Source organism: Dipodomys ordii, unplaced genomic scaffold (assembly GCF_000151885.1).
Source record: "Dipodomys ordii isolate 6190 unplaced genomic scaffold, Dord_2.0 Scaffold38, whole genome shotgun sequence".
Taxonomy (NCBI): domain Eukaryota; kingdom Metazoa; phylum Chordata; class Mammalia; order Rodentia; family Heteromyidae; genus Dipodomys; species Dipodomys ordii.
The window spans coordinates 13,680,186-13,685,627 of record NW_012267254.1 but is presented as its reverse complement, the minus strand read 5'-3'; positions in this window follow the sequence as shown (position 1 = coordinate 13,685,627).

The following is a 5,442-nucleotide window of genomic DNA, read 5'->3' as shown; positions in this document are numbered from 1 at the left end:
TTTCTTTCTTTCTTTCTTTCTTTCTTTCTTTCTTTCTTTCTTTCTTTCTTTCTTTCTTTCTTTCTTTCTTTCTTTCTTTCTTTCTTTCTTTCCAGTCATGGGGCTTGAACTCTGGGCCTGGGCACTGTCCCTCAGCTCTTCAGCTCAAGGTGAGCATTCTACCGCTTGAGCTACAATGCCACTTCCGGTTTTCTAGGAATTTATTGGAGCTAAGATTCTCACAGACTTTCCTGCCCCGGCCGGCTTTGAACTGTGATCCTCAGATCTCAGCCTCCTGAGTAGCTAGGATTACAGGCGTGAGCCACCAAGGCCTGGCTAATCTTCTTTATTTATTAAGACAGTCCTTACTATGTAGTCCAGGCTGATGTTTTGCCTCAGCCTCCTGAGTGTAGGAGTTATAGATGTGTACCATCACATTATGCTTCTTCTTATAAGATTGGTCTGTAAGGAACAAATTCACTTTTAGTGTGTTTATTAAAGAATGGTTTTAGTTCACATTCATTTTTTCAAAGACAATTTCTTTGGTTGTCCCATTCATTTCCTTCCTTCATTCCTTTCTTGACAGGGTCCTGTTATATTACTCATGCTGTCCTTGAACTTGTGATCTACTAATCTTTGGTTCTTGAGTATAGGGATTATAAATATGGGCCACCATGCCTGGCTCTGTGTGTGTGTGTGTGTGTGTGTGTGTGTGTGTGTGTGTGTATGTGTGTGTGTACATACCAGCCCAGGGGCTTAAACTCAGGATCCCAGCACTATCCCTGAGCTTTTTCTTTTCTTCTCAAAGCTAGCAATCTACCTCTTGAGCCACAGCTCCGTCGGTTTTTGGTAGTTTATTAAAGATGAGTCTCATGAACTTTCCTACCTCAGTGTGCTTTTGAAGTGCGGTTCTCAGATCTCAGCCTCCTAAGTAGAAGTCTCTCTCTCTCTCCCTCCCCCCTCTATATAGTCCCCTAGAAACTTGATGCAAAAACTGGAGGGTGGAAGGGTGACATTGTCCAAAAAGAAATGTACCCTTTACCTGACTTATGTAACTGTAACCCCTTGGTACTTCATCTATATAATAACAGTAAAAAATATACAAAAAACCTTGATCCTCAGATCTCAGCCTACTGTGTAGCTAGCATTACAGATGGGCACCTGGCCTCTTTCTGCTCTTTATAGAATATTTATCTCTAATTTTCAGAAATTTGATTGTAATTTCTCTTGGCATGAATTACCATGGATGCATTCTGCCTGCAGTTTACTCAACTTCATGGATTAGGCTTTTACCATATATAGGAGATTTTCAGCCCTTATGTCTTTGAATGCTATTTAGGTCCTGATATTTCTCTGCCTCTTATGGGACATTGATGACACAACTATTAGATCCTGTGATAGTCCATAAATTCCTAAGTCTTTCCCCCAACTTTCCATCCATTTTCTCTGTGTTGTTCATGTTGGTCAGTTTCTATTGTCTTATCTTTAAGTTTACAGATTCTTTCTTATGTCATCTCTGTTCTGTTATTGGACTTTTCATTTTAGTTATGATATCTTTTAGTTATAGAATTGGATTTTACTTTTTGTCTTATATATCTTTGCCTGGACTTTCTGTTTCTTTTTTGTTAGCTTTTTTTAATCATTGTTTACTGAAGCATAATGGTAATTCCTTCAAATTACTGGTAGATCATTCTAATATTGCCTCATGTTGTTGGCATGTTTTTTCTTTTGTTATTTATATTTATATTTCATTGACTCTTGATATCATGAGAGATTGTTTTATATCTTGGGAATTTGTGACATTATTTTATGAGACACTACATCTTTTTTTTACATTTTTATTGTTATTATAAAGGTGATGTACCAAGGGGTTACAGTTACATAAGTCATGTAAAGGGTACATTTTTGTGACAGTGTCACCCCTTCCCCTTCCAGTTTTTGCATCTTAAGTTTCTAGGGGAATACTTAATGATTTTTTGCATTTGAATTTAATTTTATTTGCCTGCTTCTTGATGAATTTCAAACATCATTTGCTAACGCATATTAATTATACACACTAATGTGATTCAGTATGCTATTTCCATACATACATATAATATTGACTTTGCAAATCAGACCTTTTTCTCCAATTCCCTCCCCTTGTCTGTCTACTGGCTATTATTCTTCTTCCAGGTCTAGATTTTTTTTAGCTTCCACATATGTGACAAAAGACTAATAAAGCTTCATATATACCCCCCACACCATACAGTCATCTTTGGCAAAAGAACCAAAAACCTACAGTGGAGAAAAGAAAGCCTCTTCATCAAATGCTGCTGGGAAAACTGGTTATCTACATGAAAGAGACTGAAGCTTGGTCTCCATCTGTCACCCTGCATGAAAAGCAACTCCAAATAGAAGGACTCAACTTAAGACTTGAATTTTCATATCTACTATAGGAAAACATAGAGAAACTCTGGATGTTATAAGTACAGGTCAATATTTTCTTCCTTGGACTCCATTTTTTTTTACAAAATAATTGCAGAAATTGACAAATGAGACTACCTCAAGTTTTAAAGTTTGTGCACAACAAAAGAAGCAATAACTACAACTATGAGACAACTCACAGATGGGAAAATTTCTTCACTAGCTATTCAACAGATAAAAGATTAATCTCTATAATATACAAATGCCTCCAAAAAGTTAAATAACCAAAGAGTATATTATCCAATTAATAAATAGACAAATGGTCTGAATAGTTTTCAGAAGAATAAATGGCTAATAGATACATGAAGAAAATTTCAAATTGTTACACATAATGGAAATGCAAATCAAAAGTACATTAAGAAAAAAAGTACATTAAGAATAAAAAGTACATTAAGATTTCATTTCTCCTCATTAACATATCAGGAAAACAATGAAAAATACTGTTGAGATTTCAGGGGAAAGAAACACCAGTACACAGTTGGTGAGAATGTTAACTAGTACAACCACAGTGGAAATCAGTATGGAGGTCTTGAAAAAAACTTAAAGTAGACTTACTATTAGACACCACTATACTGCTATTAGACATGTATCTGAAGCAGTATAAGTCAATATACAAGAAAGAAATGTGCATATCCATGTTTATTGTACTGCTGTTCACAGTACCCAAAACTGTGGGATCAACTGAGGTTCCCAATAACAGGTGAATGGGTAAAGGAAACTGCAGACATTATAATATCATGGAATATTACATGGCAATAAATAAAAATTGAATCATCTCATTTGCAGGAAAATGAATGGAACTGGAGATCATCATGTTGAGTGTGATAAGCTGAGCTCAAAAAGTCAAATATCATATATTTTTGTTCTTTTTGAAATCTAGCTCTAAAAGACAAGTATATTCATAGATATGCATGTATACACACATATATGTAATATATGTATAAACATACATAAATAGAACATGATTCTAACTATGGAACTATTTAGGTGGATGAGGAGGAGGGAGAAAGGGAAAAAACTGATGGACCATGAATACTGTAGAAATGTATTACAAACTATGTATGAAGATGAAATAAGGAATTTCAGTGAAAGCTGTTGATCAGTGAGGGCTAGGGAGACAGAGAAAGAAAAGGAAATAGAAAGGATCATTCTGATTAAAATATAATATATGATTGCCTGAAATGATCATAGTGAAACTCCTTGGTACAATCAATATAAACTGAAAACAGTGAATTACAAGAAAGTAAAACAAGGAAACCAGAGGTTGAGTTAGGATGAATATGATCAAACTATTCATTTGCATATATGAAAATGGAACATTAAAACCTCCTGAAATTATTTTAGTAGGAGAGACAGGTTAAGGGAGACTCATAGAAAGGATGAATTTGGTCAGTATATACTGCTTATAAGGAGATGTGACAATAGACTTCTTCCTTTTTTTCTTATTTCTTGTGAAGGTGCTGAACAAGAGGGTTACAGTTATATGAACCTTTTGCTTTCATACAACTATTGTTTGGTAACAAAATATTTTTTTCTTTTTAGAAAAATTATTGTAAAGGTAATGAACAGGGGAGTTACAGTTACATAACTAATCCTTACCCAGAAACAAAACAAATCAAAGAAAGGTTGGACAAATGGAATTGCATGAAATTTCAGAGCTTCTGCATGGCAAAGGACATAGCTAGCAAGCTCAATAGAAAGCCCACGGATTGGGAGAAAATCTTCACTAGCCATACAACGGACAAGGGTCTCATATCTAAAATATACCTGGAAGTCAAAAAATTAAATCTCCCAACAACAAATCTTACTTTCTTTTTATACAGTTATAAGCTTATATAGAATACAAAGGGTATAAAAAATTAAAACAGAAGGAAAAAATAGAATAACTGCTAGAGGACATAATAAGAACCTTTTGTTTCCAATTCTTGGAGTTCCTTTTGATATGCTTCATTATATATGGTCCTATGCTCTTAGTAATTGGGCTATTGTGATCCCCTGCTAAGAATATTATAGACAAATTAATTTTAAAAAGAAGATGCAGTTCTTATATTTTTATGTTTGTCTTGTTTCACTTAACATTATATCTTGTAGTTCCATCCATTTTGGTTAAATAGTAAGATTTAGTTCATCTTTTATGGCTTAATAATATCGCAGTGTATACCACATTTTTCCTATTTATCTGTCGATGGGCAACTAGCTGATTCCACATCTTAACTATTATGAATAGTGTTGCAATAAACATTGGTATGTAGGCCTCTGTTTGGTATTCTGATTTGATTTCTTTTGGTTATATACTGAGGTGGGAGAGCTAGAATGCATGGTAGATTTTTTTGATCATATCATACATCATTATTTATTCTTGTGATTTTAATCTTAATCTGGAATAGCATTCAAGATGGATAGTTTTACAATTGCTAACCAGATTCTCTCTATTTGTTCTACCATCAAAACCACTTAACTCTGATACAAATATTGAACATATCACTTACATTTTATACTTTGTCAAATATTATTAATTGTCTCAAATACAAGATTTATACAGGCAGGTCTTTTTTTGTTTTTAGTTTTTGAGAATCTTCCATATTGTTCTTCATTAATTTACATTACTACTAATAATTTGTGAGCTCATTTTTGTCCACATCCTTGCCAGAATTTGTTATTTGTTTGTTTATTTATTTATTGTTGGTCATGGGGCCTCAACTCAGGGCTTAGGCACTGTCCCTGAGCATTTTCACTCAAGGCCAGAACTCTACCACTTTGAGCCACAGCATGGCTTCCAGTTTGTTATCTTTAAAAATCAGTTCAATCATTATCACTCTGATTGGAGGTGACATATCACTGTGGTTTTGGTTTGCATTTTCTTTTTTTTTTATTTTTTTTCAAACATTTCTTTTTTGTTTTAAATTTTATTTTATTTTATTTGTGAACATACTGTACAGAGGGGTTACAATTGCATGGGCAGGATAATACGTACATTTCTTACCAAGCATTGCAGCCTCC